Here is a 21,685-nt window from a genome sequence, read left to right on the forward strand (position 1 = left end):
ATCTATATCGAGGCAAAATTGAACAGGTTCGTTCAACTTCTGATCCCGCGGTTTTCAAAAAGGGTTTTGAAAAACGGCCAATTTTTCTCATCGTTCCGCCGATTCGGTAAAACGATGGAGGATAATGGAGACTCGAGAGAGAGTTTAACTCGGTTTCATTAGACCCCCGTTTGTCGTTCGGATGGCGCATCACGAACAGTCGATGATTATTCGCCGCGTTAATTACTCGCCATTAACAAGTTTCAGGTACAACCAACCAATCAAGGTCTTTCGTTCCTAAATTTTTGCACAAATTTTGCACGGAGATTTTCACATTTGCTTTTTTCTTCTTCTTTTTTTTCTTTTATCATTCCCTCCCGTTTTCCAACGTTCCTCTTCCCTTTCCAACGCGATTTCGCACACGCGTCTCCGACGATGTTCGATAAATTGCATTTACACGACCACTTATCGAATCCACCTGTCTGAATTCTCACATTCTCCAACGTTTCACACTCGGCAAAATCAACTTTGTTTTATCTTTTTCTTTTCTCTCTCTCTCTCTCTCTCTCTCTTCCCTAAAACGATTCCATCGATCATTTATATTCAATTAGTCTCGAGTAACCCGTAACAATCATCGGGTCTCGTTTCACTCGTTTCTCGTACTTTTCCACCGTTTATTCCTCTCTTTTTTTTTTCATTCGTTCCCTTTTAAAACCGTTCCATTCTTAGGTAGGATAGGAAGAGTAGAACCGAGGAGGATTTTTATTCCATAGTTTCTATTCCGTAGTTTTATCACGGTTACACACTGCTGACGCCACCTGGCTGTTTTTCCGCCATCCCCCGAGAGATTTTCCTTTCCTAATCTCGCATCCCCAGCGCGTATCGTCTTTTATTATCGCGATATCGGGAAAATTTCTTGTTCGGGCCGACGATAATCGAAGCGGCACGCTCCGAGTAAAAATTTTTATCGCCCACTTCCTCGCCTCGTCCAGAATCTGTTAACGCGTTTCTGCAGATCGTGCGAAAATTTTTATCGACGTCGGACGTTTCGTTGTAAGCAAACCCTTGCTTCTACTACATTTTTTCTTCCCTCCTTCTCTCTCTCTCTCTCTCTCTCTCTCTCTCTCTCTCTCTTCCTCTCTCTTTCTCTCCTCCTTCTCTTTCTCTTCCTCTCTCTTTCTCTCCTCCCTCTCTTTCTCTCTTTTTCTCCTCTTTCTCCCTCTCTCCTCTCCTTTTTTTCCTCTCTCTTCTCTCTCTCTCTTTCTCTCTCTCTTCCTTTTTTCTTCCTTTGATCGGCGACCTTAAGGAACAATGACGCGGAAAGAAAGATCGCGGAGGATGGTCGCGGAGAGCGAAGCGATTGGATCCGTGGTGGTGAATTGGAAACGGCGCGGGTATCGAGTATCCGCTGGACGTGATGCAACGGCAGTTCGTCTTAATATCGATGGCGTAGGTGGACGAGATAAAGTATAATCAAGAGGATACGCGTCTCACGGCTCGAAAGTGAGACATATTGCTCCTCTTACACGAAACGTAATCGAGACGTGAATAGTTGTGTGCCGGTGACGCAATCGCGCCCGTAAATTTTTTCACTTCTTTTCTCTTCTCTTCTCCGATTCCAATTTTCATTTCCGTTCGTCGTCAAATTCGTTCGAATTAAATAATTGAAATATTCAAATTCGAGGTAAATTCGTGCGTGATAAGGTGAGAGGGAAAATGAATTCGGGGGGATGGGTTCAAATTTTTCGGTCCAAATTTAAAATTCGAAACACCGTTTCCGTTAGAAACTAGAGAAATTCAAAGTTGAAAGGAGTGGTTACCGCGGAAGCGGATCGACGATCGACAACAATTTTTCGCGAGGGGCAAAGTTGCGCCATTCTTCTTATCGCGACGAGCCGGCCTCCCAGCTTAGTCCTCCCTTCGAATATTTCCCTGGTTGCAGGTGTATTAAGTCCGTTCATCTCAATATTGGAAAACTTGGCCGATGTAAACGAGGTTCATACGGCGAAACAGGAATTTCCTCTTTCGGTCCAATTGAACCGAATTTCTTTCCACCAACTTATTCTTCCGACCACCCTTTCCTCCCTCTTCCTACTTTTCCCCTATTTTTTCCAACGAGAAAACTGACTCTGGAAAGAGATCGGAGAGGAGCCGCGCGAATATCCTTCGTCCTTCGTCCCCTCCCTCCTTCCCTTTGGCCGAGAGATGGATAAAAATCTCGGAAACGCGTCCCCATTCGCGGTTAATTAATCGCGAAACGCGTCGTTACTCGTCACTTCGTGTGTTTCGTCATTTGTGTTTCCAGTTCCTCTTCACCTTTCCTCTCTTTCGTGGAGGGGGAGGGAGAGAGAGAGAGAGAGAGAGAGAGAGAGAGAGAGAGAGAGAGAGAGAGAGAGAAGAGAAGACCTTATTCGAAGAAGGAAGTTTGTCAAGTTTCGCACGAGGATCCTCACGAAGGTTTTTAAATCAATTTGCAAACTTTTGCCACCCGATGTCGAAAGAAATTTACGCGCGCGGGGGGGAGGGGTCTTGGACTTGGGAAAAAAAAAAAAAAGGAAGAAAGAAATTCTCCTGTTACTACGCGCGTTACATGGAAACGACGTTTCGCGAGAAACGAGAGAGAAAAAAAGAACAAGCGAGATTAATATCCATTGTTCGTTGAAAAATTCCTTTCAATTTTTTCCGCCCCCTTCCTGTCTCTCCGTAAGAGAATTTCTTTATTTGTTTATTTTCTTCTTTTTCTTTTTTTCCCCCCTCTCTCTTTCTCTTCAAAATGCAAAACGTACGCGCTATGTAAGGCGAACGAACGATCCTCGCGTAATGAAATTTACACCTCTCCTTCCTTCCTTCCTTCCTTCCTTTCTTCCTTTCTCACGTGGATGGAAGAAGAAAAAGTCAAGCGAGGAGACGTTAATCTAAGAATTTGTTTTCCCCGACCGGCGCTAATTTGTTCCCTCGTTGCATTTTAATTCCTCGAATCTCGCTTTTTCTATTTCCATGTGATCCGTATAATTTATTAGGCGGTGTACGTTTTAATAAGAATCGTACGTAAAAATGGTGGCGAAGGATTTCTCGTACCATTCCTTCTCTTGCGTTTCTTTCCCTCTCTCTCTCTCTCTTTCTTTTTTCTTTTTTTTTTTTTTTTTTTTACTCGTTTCGTATCACGCCCACATTCTACGTGGATTACATACGGAAAGTTAGTCTTATTAACATCGCTTGCCAGGTGGACGAGATAAGAGTTAATCGTTGGAACGTGGCTTTATACGAAGGAGTGAAAAAGGGAGACGCGGTTAATTAGTTATTCGGATGAATTTATTCTCGATTTTTTATTTTTCGCGTACAAATATTTCCCAATTTTGATTATCAAATAGTGCCTTAAATTTGTTGGCAATTGATTTTTTTAATAAAATATATTACGCGATTTTTATTCGCTTTGCGTTGCTTTCAAATCCTCTCTCTCTCTCTCTCTCNTCTCTCTCTCTCTCTCTCTCTCTCTCTCTCTCTCTCTCTCTCTCTCTCTCTCTTCTGAAAATTCTACCCTTCTTTCTTTCTTTCTTTATTTATGAATGACATTCGGGATCTGTTTTACATTTTCCACGATCGAACGTGAAACGTTTTAACATGGGAAAAGGAGAGGGGGGGGGGGAAGGAGGGAGGGAAAGAGGAAAGAAAAGGATATAAACCTACAGAGACTTAACATCTCGTAAAAAGAGCGAGGTTCTCTCACTTTTCCACCCAACAAACTTTTCCCCTTTCAACTTTTCCCAACTTTTCCCTACAGGCTAATCGATTTTACGAGTTCAAATTATTCCCATTTACATTTTCAATTTTAAACCATGGAAAAAAATATATCTTTCTCATCGGGTTCGACAAAGGGGTTTATAATATATCTTTTTTTTCTCTATACGTACACATCTATACGAAACGTGCGCTGTGTATACTTATAATTAATCCATCAAAGGTAATAATTGCAATTACGAAGCATCGATCATCGATTCAAACAATTTCTCCTCGCTTTCTCTCCGGAAAAATTCTTTGATCTTTTCCCATCGTTTGTCGTCAACGATGATGGAAGAAATAATAAATCGCGCGTTTGAAAAAAATCACTTCGAGCAACGTACACGAAGAGAAAAAAATCAACACGGATAATATCTCTCCGTCGAGAAAATGTTACGATTTCTCTATTTCTCTCGCGATATTCGAAACACCCCTTTTCTCCCCTCCGTTGCACTTGTTCGTCTCGTTTTAATATCTGTCCCCTGTCGATGGACAGATCAAGGAATGGATCTTCCAATCGGGGATATTCACGCAATATTCAATCAATTTATTTCACCCTCGAAACTTATCCAGAAACCGTTTAGAATTTCGACCTGCTTCACCTTAAAGGCGAAGAGAGATTTCGTCCCTGCTTAAACGACACTTTATCTCTCTTGATATATGCTCTTTTGTCTCGAAGAGCACTTGGTTCCGTTTCGAAATTAGTTTCGAAGAACGTTTGTTTTGGAAACGGTGGAATTCGTCGCAAATAGTAATCGCGAGAACGAGAATTTTAAATGTTTTACAGGGGAACGACGCGTGTGACTTTGAGGTTAGAGTTTCGAAACAATAGGTCTCGTAATTGCGAAAAAAAACTCTGCAAGATTGCCTTCAACGCAGTAGCCGCTCAAACAGCGAAAATAGTCCCGAGTTTTATTCCGTTATTATCGCTCCATCGATATCGAGCCTCTAACGTGTCCCTCTCCTGTTATTTATAAACACCGTCATCAACGACGGAGATGAAAAATTATTATATTTTCAGGTGCGATTCGTGGTGGTTAGTTTCCCTAGTGATTTATGATGGAAAAGAAAGATCAACGATGGCGATACTTTTTTCACCGATTAAAGGACATTGCAATTTTCGTGTGGAAACTCGGTGGAATAAAGGATTTCGCGGTGGATTCGCAAACGGAGCCGCGTTAAGTCGAGATTCGTAAATCTTTAGGAAGCGTAGGCGAGGTTAGATAACGAGGCAAATATTCCAAATACCGGGGACGGTATAATTTAATTCTCCCCAGATTCGGCCGGCGCAAATCGAGCGGTTCTTTCCTCAAACGCCTCTTTTGGATAAAAGCGTTTTTACTAAAAAAAAAAAAAAAAAAAAAATAGAAATAGCAGATATATTTTCGAAGATTCGAGTTGAATTACAGGTGAATTTCCGTACAAGTGGTGGAAACAGATGGAGCACCTGATAGGAAAGGGTTTATTAAAAAGCAAAGATAAACACACATGTCCAAATAGGATAAAATTTTTATCACTCTCGAACTCTTCTATCGATTTCTCGTTCGATTAAGTTTGTTGATTCTTAGCTCCGCGATCCCCACGCGGATTCTAAACTTTGCCACCGTATTTTTTCTTTTTCCTTTTTTTTTTTTTCCCCACTCGGTTTTTCACTCACAGAGTTTTTATCTTATCGGAGAAAGATGGTCGACTTAATTTCTGGAACGACGAATGCCGAATAAAATTGCGCGTTGAACGTCGCGTTCGACCGAGTTTTATCGACGCTCTTTATCAGCCGGCCCGGCAAGAAACTCGTTACCTTTTTCTCGATTACCTTTCACTTCGCGACGCCCGATCGGAAAATCTCGTCCGCCTCTCGAAACTGTCGCTAAAAGCTGCTTGTAACCTGGTTACAACAACTCCCGATGCCAGAAGGAAAAGGAATATTAACGTTCGTGTCGAACGGCACGATACGTTCGGAGGACAACCGTTCGATCGAAATTTTCCACGCTTTTTCCACGCGGTCGAGAAAGCTGATAAAAAGGTGTTGTTTTTTTTTCGCCACGCGCGGTTATCTCTCGCTCCAACCAAATCACGAAACGATGATAGAACGAGTCAATATTTGGACAGAATTTATCGGGATCATTTGTATCTTTCCGATTACGGTGAAATTAAAATTGGAAGGGAATCGAAGGGAAATTTCTTATTTCTGGAATCTTTTTCCCGGGATTATTTAACGCGAAACGAAATTATTGATAAAAATTTTTCACTGATTTCGAAATGTAAGAAGGGATTTTTTTCTTTGGATTTTATTTTCAATTTCAATCGATATCGATCACGAGAACATATTTAATTTTTTAAAATTAATTTATCGAATCTAAATCATCGATTGGAACGAAACGGTTGATTCCATACTGGAAATAATTGATTCCGATTTCATATTTTCAAATCTACTTGTTTGCCATTGGTCGAACGAAGACGAATATATATTTAAATTTTCGATCGAAAGAAACGGTTGAATCGTGATTGCTCGTCGATCATCTGCGGAATGAAAGATGGATACGTAACACGTTGCAAGAACGCGAAATTTTTGATTGGCGGGCACGTTATGCGATGCCGTTTAATTAATTCCGTGGCCGGCCTTAAAATTTCATTTTCCCCTGTTAAATGGGAGTTGCGTGCCGCCGGAAAATCGTAAATCTCTTTTGTCTCGTTCGCCCTTGTATCTTTCATTCGAATTTTAATAGAAATTAATTAACAAAAAAAAAAAAAAAAAAAAAAAAAAAAAGTCGTAAAATTCGCCCGATACGAATCTCCCTTTCTTCGAATCTCTACATCTCTTTTTTTTTTTTTTTCTTTTTTTCCAATTTCGTCAATTCGCGAAAGAGATACGCGGACAGCGAGGAAGCGAATTTATCTCTTTCTCAATTTTAATTTTTTTCCTCGAATTAAAATCCCTCGATATAATTTGTATAAATTCGTTTCCATCTTTTCGTTTCGCTTCCTCGTTATTATTTCGTAAAATCGTGAATTGGATAACACCAACCGGTTAAGTAGCAACGCTTTTCTGTAATTCCGTAATGCAATCGCAATGTTGCGACACGGAGCGATGAAATAATATTTTCGTTGAAATCCAAGCGGCGATAAAATAACTCGGTTTGCCACTCGGATGCATTTTCAAACACCCACCCAGTTACGAATAATCGGCCGCACTTCTCGGATGGCATCGGTGAAAATAGTCGGGTTTGAGTCACGAGATCGGTGATGTTTGGTCGCGTTGGAACCGCGAGTTGGACGATTCCGCTTCTGCGGTTTTTAAACGTTGCGTTTCTTCTCTTGCCACGTATATATCGCGTAAATATTTAACGTGGAATTAAGTATTATCGCGGCACGTCGCGATTTTTCCATCGAACGCGCGGATTGATAACGCGGATCTTTCTCTTCTTCTTCTCTCGCTTCGAGATAACGTCTTCTTTGTCGAGATATATTAATAAACGTCCTTCTCGATCATTCTCGCGGTAATCGACGAAACGGACGAGAGATGGCGAACTCGGTCGAGAAAGAGACGGAGCCAATCCAATCCTCGAATCTTCTTCTTCAAACAAGATTCCTTCTTCTTCTACCGCCAATTAATCTCTCGAGGGAACGGAGTCAATGGAGCGGACAAAGAGATCTTTTATCGAAATTGGCGGAGCGGTTCAATTTTTCAGAATTCACTCTTTTGCCTCTCGCCTCCGTTCTCCTCTCGCGGAGGAAGAAGGTTCTCTCGTGTTGACATCGAGTAAACTTTCTTGCCTCTTTTGCGAAAACGATCGGCCGACTCCCGACGCAAATAAACGCCACGCGCCTCCTCCGAAACGCCACCCGGCCAACCATTATTACCGCTGGTGGAATTTGAAAGTCATCGATATTCGGGGCCTTTTTATCGGCCCTCAATCCCCTTTTTTCACATTAATGAAAGTCAAATGCCATCCTTTCTCGCGGAACAGGATCTCGATGGTCTTCTTCGATCGACGCGTTGAAACGAAGACGAGGAAGGCTCGTTTTCATAATTTATTTTTTGATCGATGATTCGTCTATATAATAGTTATTTTGCAACTCCGTAGAACGATGCACGCACGGTCTTGGGAACAATCGCGTTTTACTAATGTCTCGTGTCGCAGAGGATGACTAATCGCGCCGAGCGCTTTTAACTCGCGCGCCGAGCGAAGCAAGGTAGAAAGCACGACGGGGCGTCGTGAAACATGCGCCTGACCATCGTTCCAAATGGTGATCGTAAATCGACGACTTTAAGGCTGATCGAAGGCTCTTGTTGCAACTTGTCCCCATACATGGCCACGAAAGTAAAACGTGCCCCTGCAAAATTTGCAATATAATAGGCTGTACTTTGTATCCCATCGTAGTGCGCGAGTTAGAATCTGAAATGGCGAAGGAACATACTATTTTTGCTTAAATATACCCATTAAAGTATAGTTAACTCGAGTGAAAAGTTGGCGAGGAACAGTAGCAGGTAGTTTAGTGCTATTCCGAGTCAATTACCTGTCCTCGAGGACTAATGAAAGGATGGGTGTACGTATTTTTTAAGATCGATTAGAATTCAATTTTCTTCTTCGATTTTTCTTCGTTTTCGCCAAAACGTTCGAAAATCTGTATCTCTTTGTTATTGAGAGAGAGAGAGAGAGAGAGAGAGAGAGAGAGAGAGAGAGAGAGAGAGAAATAGGTAGTCCCTTTGTTAAGTAAATTTATCTTGAACGGTCTTCACTTTTCTTATGGTCAGGTCACTGGTTACTTTCTTCAGAACTCTTTATATGTATACTATTCTTGGATGTTTCCAAAGTTGGAATTTATTCTTTCGCAATTCTGTTCAACAGTAATTCTACCACGTGAAAAACGGGTAGAATTGTAGGAATGAGGAAATTTCAGCAATGAAAAGAATTCCAAAAAATAGGAAAAAGAGTTAAAAAAGCGCAATGATGAAATAGAAGAAATAATATATGGAAGAAGGAATAACATTTTGGTAATTCGGAAAGGCATATTGCAGGAAGCGGAAAAAGAAGAAAACTCGGCAATTAAGCAAACAACGTTTGAAACGAATTTCCATTGCATTTTAATAGGTATTTCTCTGATGGTAATATATATGTAACGAACGTAAAATTCAATTTCGCGCAGTAGAAAGGAATCTTGCGGGGACAAGTAGAATCGGTGTCGTGAACTCGCGTTGACAACGAGCGACTATTACGAATTTCTCGCGACGTAAGAATGCTATTGACCATAAAATTTCGCGAAAATCGATATCCATTTCGAACATGACGAACTTGAAAATAGATAGTAATATATACCATGAAATTAGTTGTTGGAATTTACTTTCGTCCTCTTCTTAAAATTTACGAGCTCCACGAACGATTAAAGATTCATAGTTGAACGAAAAGAGAGAGATTAATTTTTTTTTTCTTCTCTAAAGAATATTAAGTATTTTAAAATACTTTTCACGAAACGTAAAATAGAATTGTCTTCGTGTCGTGCAATTTGACCAAAGACGTCTCTCTTTTTGATTCTAAACGATTATCGTGTCATTGACCACGATGAGCCGGAATTAAATTCTTAGAAGGACTTATGTACGTTGATAGATACGTGGGTGTTACGAATTCTTCCTGCGACACGTCAATCACCGGATTTCTCTCATTTACCCTCTACTATTCGAAACGATAGATTTAGAAATAGTCATAACTCCATCAACTCGATTTAACATTGGTTCCAATTTATTTTAAACCGCGCGATCGAACTCGTCTGCCATTAGCACGATTGAATTATTTATATTTCGTTTTATATTGCACACGATTACAGCGCGTTCAATTATTAAATAAGTGTAAACGCAGAGATAATTAACGTAATGACAAAGTAAAAAAAAAAAAAAAAAAAAAAAAAAGAAAAAGCGAGACCAATCTGGAAAAAAATGTACACCAATAGCTCCTTTTTAAATAAGTTTCACGCGAGGATCGTTAAAATTTTACGTTCTCCTCCAAGACAAGACTGGTACATCCTCGTCAACGCAATTATTCCATGACGGTCGTTCCACGGCAAGGATTTTACGCGATTTCGACTCGTAGCCATAACTTTCCTCTCTCGTGTCGTGTTGTGTTCGTTGCCCGACTTGGTAGCTTCGTTATGCTTTCTTTATCCCTAGTCGCGCGTTTAACGAGACAATTGGCGTTTCGCGAGTCCCCAAAGCGCAACGCCTCGGGGATTTTTCTTTCCCTTCGATCGTCTCGCCTGGATGCTGGTGGAAACAACTACTAGAAACTTTCCACGAGGAAAGTACAAAAGAATCTTAGCGTTCGAGGAGGAGCCGAGGAAACCGAGTGTTGTTGCTCGATTAACGATTCGCGTAACATCGCGTGCCGGAACAACAGCTATTAATCCAACGAATAAATTATTCCGTTCCGTTGAATAATTAAATAGAATTATCTCGATGATGTTACGGATCTTTCCTAATAATAATAATAATCCTCCAACAGGTGACTACCAAGAGATTGAAAAGCGTGGAAACTATCGTTCTATTTTTCCTATTTTCGCTTGTTTTTCGACAAATATCTCAATCCTCGATTCATTTTCCCGCGACAGAGGGAGATTAGACGAGCTCATTTCGATCAGCCTCTCTAGCACATCTAACATTTAAGATGTTAAAAATCATTACTCTTCTAAAAACGTATTCTCAATACCTTTTTTAATTTTTGTCGATCAACCGACTTTCGCGTCTATGAGGAATAGCAATTTGGCTGGTTCGAGCTCATTTCGATCAGCCTCTCTAGCACATCTAACATTTAAATTTTTGTTAAAAATCATTACTCTTCTAAAAACGTATTCTCAATACCTTTTTTAATTTTTGTCGATCAACCGACGTCTACGAGGAATAGCAATTTGGCTGGTTTGGAACAAGGTGGTGCGATAGTGGTGGTGGTTTTTTGGGCGGCTATGGCCCCGATAAAATCGGGGCGGAAGCGATGACAACGAGGTGGGTAGAGAGCGGCGTCGTCTCTATGGCCGGTGTCCGATTAATCAGAAATTAATAGGGCACAAGTAACGCGGCAAATTTACAGGCAAATGTTTTCATTCGTGATTAATATTCGCTCGCATGAAAAGGGGGAGGAGATATCAGGGCCGATATAATCTGGCCGATCGCGTCGCGCCGATGTATAAATTATTTCAAACTATGTTTCCATTTATCGTTCCATCGATTATACCGTCCTTACCCCTCCGCTCTTGTTTTTATCCCGCTTGCATAAATCCACCGTTTCGATTCGTTCTCCCTCTGATGACACAGAAATCACCGCTTCGTGTTGAGGGGACGTAATTTTTTGAAATTAAAAAATTACGAGCTGAACAGAATCGATGGTGGAAATGAAGAAGCACGCACGGATGTAATTGTTTGTCTTGATAGTGTTTCCAAAGCAAAAGAAATATTTCCAGATAGACGAGGAATATACAAGGAAATGAAATTTTGAACGAGAGAAAGACTGGCTCGCGTTTACTTTTCTTAATTTTCACTCACCTCGAGCGTTAATATATTAATTGATATATCAGATCGGTGTACTACGAATGTAAATTCGAATTATGTAATAAAACGGCTGTAACAAAGTAACAGGGGCGCATCAACGAATAATGTTACGAGAAACGTACACGCGCTTTATCTTTTTCTCTTGCTTCGTGTCCAGTTAAATTGTTCTACGCGACACGGACAATTTCGAGAAATATGGGCTCCTGGACGAGGGAAAACGGAGGAGAAATTAGAGATCGCTTTTGTGTTTCCATTTCTAAACCTGCTTCGAGTTTCTTTCGCAAAAAAAAAAAAAAAGACGAGGCTATTTCCGACCAGATTCATTGATGCAAATTTCGCTAAAAGCCATATAATCTTTGAAATAGACGAGGATAAACGGCGGAGGAACGTCTAAATGATACTAATACGGAATATTTATGAGGTAATATAGGGTAAGCGTAATCACTCGTTATCACTCGTTCCGCGAATAGTTCGTATTCACCGATGTTTCGAGGTAGTTAGCGACAAAGGACACGGATAATCTTGTTTCGCGCGATATCCCGAGGAAAAATACGCGGCTCGTAATGCGTTCCATTGCATGGCGGGCAATAAACGCGTTTCGAGCAGCCTCGTTTCCGTTTCGTTGTTGCCTACTTATCTTTTACACCTGTTCATCCATCGACGTTATTTCCCGATTGTTTGAGCGCGCGGATCATCTTTTTTTCTCTCTCCGTCTCGAATTCGTTCCACGCTAATTGAATTCACTTTTTTTTCCACTTTTTTTTTTTTNTTTTTTTTTTTTTTTTTTTTTTTTGTTACTCCTCCCTTCGCAAATTTCAAAGGAAATTTATATTTAAATTTTTCCGTTGCGTTTCTGCGATCAATTTAATTCCTCTGTAACAAAATAATGCTTCTCTCTCCCTGCGTCGGTTTAGAAACTGCTTTTTTAGATTCGTTTTTGTCGAGATCGTTTTTTGCATGCCAACTAAATGAAAATCGCTCGATTAATATAGGAAACGAACCGTGTAATTGTTTTTTCAAACGTATATATATATATTTGTATGTATGTATATATGTATATATAAATACATTCCTTTATCTTGGAACAAAACGAAACGAAGAATTTTTAATCGTACATGTTAAAAAGTGTGTTATTCACGATCATTATCCGATCGTTTTTACGTACGTTTGCTTGCTGGTTGGATGGAAAATGGCGAGTACCATGGAGATTGGCGAAAAGGATCGTTTTATCGGTCGCATTTATTCGAAAGAACTCACAGTTTTGATCGATGGTAATCGTTTCGTGTCCGTAAAAAAAAAAAAACAAACATTGGCAGCGATGGAGAGAGAAAGAGAGAGAGAGAGACGCCGATTTTTCACTTTTGTTCATTCATATTCCCTCCCGTAAACTCGATCGATTTCGCGTTATCGTCCAAGTTTCACCCTCGCGCCTCTGTTTTAATTCGCCACCGTTGCTCGCCCTATTTTTCACCGCCGACCATCGCACGATTAATCCAGCGACCAGCGTTTGTCTCTGCATATTTCATCGATTTCCCGCAACTGTCACTCTTTTAGGCGAGACTCCGTTGAAATTTTGAACCGATCAAAATTAATCGCGCTATTAATCGGACAAGCAAACAATGCTTTTTCTTTACGAAGGAATCGTTTCTACAATTAACATTCGATAATCTCTTTCTTTCGCCGCGAATAAAAAAAAAAAGTGTGATATAATATGCCCGAATCGAGAATTAATTTGGAATATCAAAGTAATAATCCTTTTTTAATATTAATTCAACATTTCGGTAATAACTCCTTTGTAAAAAAATTCAATTTTCTTCGATACCTTTGTCGAATAAAGTGAAATAAAAGAATGAAAAATATAACATCGATTGTAATAATGACCGAATTAATTCGAAATTTCAAAGTGAAGGAACCGCGCATCGATGCAATGTGAAATACTTATGATTGCGAGCGAAGAAATCCTTTTTAAAATTAATTATAAAATAAACGTTTCTCCTTTGTCGAATCGAGCAAAAATTCAATTTTCTTCGATACGATGGTGTCGAATAAAATAAAACTAAGAAAAGGTATTACGACATCGATTATAATAACGATATATAATCGAATTAATTTCGAAAGTAACGGCGCATCATTGTGAGATAGAATACTTGTGACCGTATTCGCGAAGGAATCCCATTTAAAATTAACTTTAACGTTCGAACAATCTTGCTTCCCCGTCGCAAAAATTAAATTTTTCGATACCCTGGCGTGGAATAAAATTAGAGATACGATATCGATCGTAATAATACAATTCGTAATAATTCAATTGGAAATTTCAAAGTAATGGGAGGGGATGGAATAAACGCGAACCACGAGCGAGGAGGAATAACTTGTTTCGAGTTGAAACGTTGCTCACAGGAGGCTGTTGGAATTTTTTTTCAGATGGAAACGAAGGGGGAGAGAAAGAGTAATTGCAAAGTGGCGATGATCCCCTGCTACTAACAGAGTGTGGAGAATTAACCGAGTTGTTGAAGTGAGAGCCGCATTAACGTGTTATTAACGTCATGTAACCGACATCGCGAAAGTAATCATGGAGAAGGTATGCAGGCCTGCTTGGAGTAATCCTCGACCCATCAAGGGTAAGTCGATTTTCCTTTCTTTCTCTTTTTACCAACCTATCTTATCCTTTATTTATTTATCGATTAACCGCATGCGCTTTTCTCTTTTCTTTTTTTTTTTTTGCCTCTCCGCGGGAGGGAAGAAACGAGCATAATCATCCTTGCCCCGTTCCCAGGGCAAATGTTTCTTCGCGGACAGATCAATTACGAGTAATAAATTGGCGTCTGATCAAAGAGATCAGACGCCGGAAATCGGATCTCCGAATCGAAATCGCTTCGAGATGGAAAGCAAACCTGGAATCGAATCGATTTAGTTGGATCGAAACAAAATTGAATCGTATAATTCGATGTGCTCGATCGAGGATGATCGACGATGAAATCGTAGCTCGTGTCGCTTTATCATCGATCGAAACTGCATTCGCGAAACGCTTTTTTTTTTCGAGAGAGCCACGCGTTTTCGATCGAGAACAGGTTTCTTTTTTCCCTCCTCCGCTTTTTCTTTCTTCGCACAATCGTTCCGCGAAAGAAATTAGCGGAAAGGAGAGGCGGACGACCGACGCTTGGCGCGACACTTTCGATTTCGTTTTATTTCGCTCGAGAAGCAATACCGGTTGCGGACGAGCGAACCACTTTCTTCGCTCGGGATTCTGTCGCATCGAGACCGTTCGTAGATATAATTTCATCTGGAAACCGCAATAAGGGGGAACGATAGACTTTCTCGGGGGAGGGGGAGGGGAAGGGTCTCTGTCCCCGATCGAGAGTTGGAATGATCTAAGAGTGATTATCACGAGCGAATTATCACGAATCGAGTCGAGCCGAGTCGATCGATGCACTCGATGATTTCTCGCGCTCGGTTCGGGGATCGTATTTCGTGTATGAAATAGAATTGGGACAACGTCGTCCGGTTCAGAACGAGGAAATATTGCGTCGTGGCAAAAACTGGTTAAATGGCGCGATAAATTAAAACTGGATTTCTCTGAAATTTTATTCAAGTCACTTTTTAATGTTTGGAATGGGGGAAAAATTAACTCGTGGATAAGAAATTTTTCTATAATCGAACGTATTATCTTACGCGTTTCGGGGGATTCATCGAAACATTTTTTGGAAATTTTGTTCAACTTTTTTTTAAGATTGGAACAATCTTCTTGGTGGAAGGTTTCGATCTCTGATTTTATTTACAACCTCGAGAGAAAACACGAGGTATCGCACGAAAAACTGGAAATTTTGTTCGACTTTTTGAACCGATAGAAACGACAAGGAACGAGAAAAACGACAAGGAACGAGAAAAACTTAACTCGTGGCGCGATTTAGAAATTTTTCCACGGGACAAATTGATGTATTTTAGACTTCGAACAAAACACTTCGAGATATATAGATCAAGATAACGATTTATAATTATTTATGGGCCCGAATAACGAATAACTTTACGCACAATGGACGAACGAGTCCGTAAATTCATTAATCAACACGATTTTGTTCACCGCGATTTAATCATTTAACCAGATCCCTATTGTCGTTTCGACAACTTTACACGCGTATCCGTGTGTACCCGATTCATCGATCAGCTGGACATTCCCCGTCGATTTGCTCGGAGGATGTTCTCGAGAGATGCTCTCGTGTCGTGCGTGGAGATCAAGGAACCCGTTTAAAAGGAATTCCATTCGCGTAATTCCATTAGAGCAGGATGTTCGATCCTTTAAATCCACCATTCGTCTCGATAATTTACCTTCGTTTCGTACAATTTCATTATCGATTTTATACAATTTTCCATCGTTTAAAATTCTCGGCGTACCTCTACGAAACCTGAATGGATATTTGGAACGCGCCGACAATATATTCTAATCATCGCCGCTTCGTCATTACACCGTGTATCGACGATGTATATATTCCGCTCATTGCGCTCATCACCGATGACGCGGTGTTTGGAATATATTGCGGACGGTGGAAAATTTTCTTCGTATCTTCGTTATCAGACAATTTATTTTAAATAAATTTTAAATAAAATATATATTTTATTTTTTAAAATATATATTTTACTCGCGCGATTCGACGAAAAAGTGGATTTCTTTTCCTTTCTATTTTCTTCATTCACTCGCGAAAACAAGGTTCTCGCGAGGTTTGTCTTGCAGTTTCTTAAGCGCGCGGCTTTTCCATCCATTCCAATATTTTTTTCGCATTCCTGTTCCTGTCGACGTTTCTTTGCTCGTTCTCTCACGTTCCAACCAAGCGTGTTTGCACGTCTCACCACGGTTTTCACCGTTCCTTCCTCGTTTCCTTCCTCGTCTCGTTTCTTTTCTTCTCTTTTCCTTTCCTCCCCTCTCCCTCCCCCTCTCTCTTTCCCTTCCCTCCACCGACTCGAGCTTCTAATGAGCGCACTTCCTTCCGTCGAAATTGAATACTCCCTCGACCAGAAGAGTTATGCTTGCTATCGGTTTATTCCGTCTCGAGCCGGGGAAGGCGACGAAACTATGCTCTTGCTTCGAAAGTGGACGGAGAGGGGGTGCGCGTTTCAGATGGCCAAGAGGGTAAGAGAGAGAGAGAGAGGGAGGGGAGAAATTTATGCAGATTCGTTGGTTATGAGCGTTTGCAATTTACATGCGACGCATGGCCCGTTAATGGACTGGGATGGTTCTCGCGCGTGAAACTTTCATTAGACGCGTCAAACACGCGCGAAAAATCATTTTTTTTTTTTCTTTTATCAGGCTTTATCGGGTTTCATAAACTTTAACCCCTTCTCTCCCTCCTCAAGTGTGATTCGTCATGAAACGTTTAAATCGTTCGTGGATAAAATAAAAGCGTGAATACGAAATCATTTTATACACGTGTACGCGGGTCCTCGAAATTCATTCTCAATTTTCAACGAAATTTTAAACGGGAAAATTTTCAGCTCGAGTTTTTCGTCCCGATAAAGAAGTCGTGAAAAACGCCAGGGATTGGATCTCCCTTCTCTTCAATTTTTCCCCCACACGTCACGTAACGCGCTACTCGTTTTATTTGCATTCAAGGTTGTCCAATTCCGCGTCATTACCAACCTGTTTACCAATTGTTTACGCAAACGTATTCGCGTTAAAACTTGGAGAATAGCTTTAATTAACGCGGCATTAAAATAATAATAACGATACGTCCGAATATATCTTTCGAGGTCGTCGAATAGACTCCTTCGAGCACAGTCGTTAAATTATATGAATTAAACCGTTGGTAAAAATGGACGCGTTATATTTTTTTTTTCTTTTCAAGCTTTGTCGAATTCAATCGACTTCGATACGTTATATTCGATCGTATCGTATCGTCTTTTGAAGGAACGCTTCGTTCGCTGTTACACAACTTCGCTGTATCCTGTTCCAAGTTCGTTCAAGATTACAGAGTTCTCTGTAATCCGAAGTGTTCATCGCAAATTATGTCTTTTTTCTCGCAAGAAAAATTCAAATTTCCCAGAATAAATTCGTAAACTCCTCCGAATTTCCTCCTCTTTCGCACAATTTTTAGAAATTAACTAACGACGTTGTATCGAATATCGAAAGGAGAGGAAAACGCGGATGGACTTTGCCCCAATTACGGAGTCTTAGATTATTAAATGTCGGCGTGGAAATCGAGCAATGGCTCGAGCGTCCAACAATTGTTTAAACGTAAGAATCGGATGGATCTAAATTTTGGAGAAAGATCGATCCTCCTTACACTCACTCTCGTATGTGAACGCGCGCAATTGGATTTCGTCTGGAGCGAAAAGGAGAGAAAAGAAGGGAAAAGCGGAAACGAAGCGGATTTCCGGATTACTCCATGAAAATTTAATGGATGGAAGTGTGCTTCTCTTTATTTCGATCGTGATGAGGAGCGACGAAGGTAAGGCCGGCTCGCGGCTGGCATTTTAAACCGCGATCGGCACGAGGCTCGCTATATACCCGCCTTGCATAATCCACGATGCACGTGCCTGTGCATAAGAACGCATAATTTTCCACGCAGAATGCATCCAACCTTCGAGCCTTGTCACTCGGCGACGACCGACCGCTTGCCTCAATGGCGCTCCTTGTTTTCACCAATGCGCTTATCATCGCCACAGCTGCGCCTTCCATCATCTTCGCGCGCCGCCGCACGCTTCCTCGCTCTTTTTTTCCTCTCTCTCTCTCTCTCTCTCTCTCTCTCTCCTTACGTACGTAGTTTCTCGTAGCTTTGTATTAACGTACAAGAAGAAAGGAAAAAAGAGAGAAAAGTGAACACATTTTTCACGGATGGAAATAGATGAAAAGGTCAACTTGTTTTTATTTTCTCTCTCTCTTTTTTTCTTTTTTTTAATTGGAATGATATATATATTTTTTTTCGTGTTGTTTATCCGTGTATTTCTTATCTGATAGATATATATTTTCATGTATATTGAATGATAGTTGAGGGTCGTTCGACGTCAACCAAGATGAAGAAATATATATATCTCGAAGGAGACTTTATTTTTCTAAACGTCAAAAATATTCGATAATTATCGTTTCATTGGCTTCGAGTAGAATAAATAATTTTTGAAATTGCTCGATACGAAACTATATTCCACGATGCCTCGACCAGAATTATGCCTCGTACTGTTATGCATGTGGAACACGAATATATTAAAGTTCCAAGATAATGAATATAGTAGATCGGCATGGAACGCGGGAGAGTCACGCATGAGGGGATAATTCGAATGATCATATCGAGTTGCAACTTACCTCGTAATAAACCTTCGAAATAAATCGTCGTTTCTCCTCCAGATTTTCGCATCCGTCTCGGGAAGAAAGCAGGGGAGGAGGATGGGGAAAGACTGTTGTTTCGATCTTTCTCAAAATTTCCTTTATTTACTTATTTCGCGGGAAAGAATTTTTCCAGAGCTTCATCAATTAATTTAATTCAACCGAGCGAGAATCTTTCGTTCGTTCGTTCGTTCGTTCCTTCGTGTGCTCGTTGGTCGGCCATTACATTCCTCTCTCCCCCCACCTCCCCTCCCGTAGCGCCTTTTCGATCGAGTCACGCTTTATGACCATCAGCTATCCGCCAAGTTTGACTTTTCTCGGGGATTCAAGGATGCAGAGCCGAGAGATTTGCGTATTCCCGGCCTATTTGTTACGCGGTCACGTACCGTGTAATCGCTTCTCCTTCCTCCTCCGCAACGACCGAGAATCGAACGCTCCGTCCGATTCCACAATTCTGGTGGAATTTTTCTTTTTTTTTCTCTCTCTTTTCTTTTTTTACGCTGGAGATAGAGAATAGGGACAAGGACAACTTTTTTCGACTTTTCGATTCTTTACGCGGGAAGAGGAAGAAGGGGGGGGGGATATCTTCTTTTACGAAAAATGGATGGATCGGTTATGGATTATGGTTCAACTATCCCTTTCGATCGTAACGAGCTGGGATTCAACCTGTTTCGAACGATATTCGAGGCGAGGGAAGCAAATTTGGGGTAAGGGATAAGGGATTTTCTTGTAACCTCTTTTTGCGGAACTTTTATCGAAGATTAAACGTGTATCGAAAATATCCGTATTTCGAAAAAGTATTTCGTCTCGAAGAATGATTCGCTGGTCCGAGATTGAACGCTTTAAATAAAATTAATCGATTACGGGCAGAACGATAATATGAGAATAAGAAAAGAAATTCTAGGAATTCGTGTCGACTAGAATTTGTCGAGAGAGAGTGAATTTCAAGAGAGAGAAGGGGAGAAAAATTAGGAGTAAAATGAAATACGGTGGAAGGAAAGAAGAGGTTTGGCTTGAAAATCGGGATTGATAAGCATCGAGTCGGTGTTGGAAGCATCCGATTCTTCCGTTTCGGTTCCGTGATCCGCAAATTTGCACCTCGATCCGGTTATTTCCCGCGGGCGGGCCAAAGTCACCACCCCCTTCCTCCTTCTTTGGGAAAAGAGACCTCGTTGGCGGTGGCGGTGGACGTCGTCGCCACCCCTTCGGCTTTTGTTGTTTCGCGGCGCACAAGGGGGAATTCTATCAGCCGTGGCTGTGACTCGAGCCGAAAGATCCTCCTGGAATTTAACCCAGATGCTGTTTTTCCTTCCCTCGCTTCCTCGCTTCCATTTCAATGAGATCCCGTGTCCCGATGGGATTGTATCGCGCCTTTTTTTTCTCTCTCTCTCTCTCTTTCCCACTCCTTCATTGCTCGCGACACTCTTAAGGGATTAGTACGCGGCTCTCTCCTCCCCTCTCCTTCACAAGCCCCTTTGAATCAGAATCTCGTCGTGAAAAAAAGAAGAAAAATCCTTCTTTTTCTCGCATCGTTTCTCCTTCGATGATTCCTTCCTTCCTTCCTTTCTTCCTTTTGCCTCCCTTGTTTTCGAGACGAGAACTTTGAACGCGCGAAAGGTGAATGGGGAAAACTCGGCGCATTCTTCTCCATGCAAAACGTTTCAATACTCGCCATCCGTGAATCGAAATATTCTTTGGAGTACTTTGGAGCGAGTGAAGGTGAAGCGAGGATGAGTCGATCGCGAGGAAAGATTATTATGCGTCGTGATTGCGAACTTTGGAGAGGAGGGGGAGGAAAGGAGCTAAGCCTGCTTCGCGAGATGAACCAACTTTGAACGCGCGGAAGATGGAATGGAGAAAGGGATAGTAGTAACTGTCGAAAAAAATTCTTAAAACGCGTCTCTTTTACGAGGCGACGAACTTCGACGCGAGAGGAATCGAAACTCTGTTCATTCCTCTCTTGACGAAGTAATTTCAAGTAATTTTTATCGGACGAGTATTCTCGAGCGCGTTATTTTTAAAGATCGATAAACTCGCTTTGTATACTCGATGAAGATTTCTCTCTCGATCCCTTTCATTCCCAAAGTTCCACTCCCAAGATCGCCAAAAAACGTTAGGGAGAGAACGAACGATGAAAGATTTTAAACGAGGAAACGTTCCTCGAGAAACCATCGATACTTTGACGAGTAAGAGTCGTGGGATTATTTACATTACTGGATCGCAGGAGAGGCACGCGGTCAGAATGGAAGAAAAGGATAATAATAATAATGATAATAAACTCGATTCTTATATATATATATGGCGTTCCGTAAAAGGCAGGGCGGCAACCGAGGCCAGGTTTTCCATTCCGTTCGAACGTGTTCCGTTCGCGTCTTCGTTTTTGTCAATTTCTCGTAGTCACGCGGGGAATTCTGAACGCGTCGAATAATAAATTCCCTCCCTCGGAATCGTCTCGTCTCCTGTTCTCACGTTTCCCGCGGCGGTTTTGCGATGCGCTGCGGTTTTTATCAAGGAAAACCGAGTTATTTACGCGCGCGTGCACCTCCTCCGTCGATCACTCCCTCCCCCTCTTCCCCGGGTTCGACGGTTGATTTTAAATGATCGCGCGGGGGACCGGAGGAGGTGAGCGTGTCGTGGTCGATCTCCTCGTGCCTGATCGCGTTCCAAGCCGGCCAGTCGCTCGCTTCGATCGCTGGAAAGTGAAAATGTCGCGCGGTTACGAAAAATCGAAAACTAGTTTCTCGATCGAAAATAAATAAACGAGAATTGGAATTGTGATTATCGCGTTGCTTGGTAATTTGAACGCTTTTTCCTCTCTCTTCGTCTCTCTCCCTCTCTCTCTCCCTCTCTCTTCGTCTCTCTCCCTCTCTCTCTCCCTCTCTCTTTCTCTCTTTTTCTCCTCTTTCTCCCTCTCTTCTCTCTCTCCCTCTCTCTCTCTCTCTCTCTCTCTCCGTCTCTCTCCCTCTCTTTCTCTCCCTCTTTCTTTCTTTCCTCCCTCTTTTTTTCTTTTTCTTTCTCTCTTCCCTCTCTTTCTCTTTTTCTCCTCTTTCTCCCTCTCTCCTCTCCTTTCTTTCTCTCCCTTTCTC

General features: G+C 41.4%; 1 protein-coding gene across 2 annotated transcripts in view; it reads left to right on the forward strand.

Annotated features, from left to right (window-relative positions):
* Positions 1-21,685, forward strand: part of LOC122711268 (coiled-coil domain-containing protein 137) — a 62,229-nt gene that overhangs the window by 15,589 nt on the left and 24,955 nt on the right. For both annotated transcript variants that reach the window (XM_043929862.1, XM_043929861.1), the window contains one exon: positions 13,712-13,908. The gene's annotated coding sequence lies outside the window, so the exon portion shown is untranslated. The remainder of the gene's footprint in view (positions 1-13,711; positions 13,909-21,685) is intronic.

Source organism: Apis laboriosa, unplaced genomic scaffold (genome assembly GCF_014066325.1).
Source record: "Apis laboriosa isolate Shangri-la unplaced genomic scaffold, ASM1406632v1 scaffold16_cov148, whole genome shotgun sequence".
Taxonomy (NCBI): domain Eukaryota; kingdom Metazoa; phylum Arthropoda; class Insecta; order Hymenoptera; family Apidae; genus Apis; species Apis laboriosa.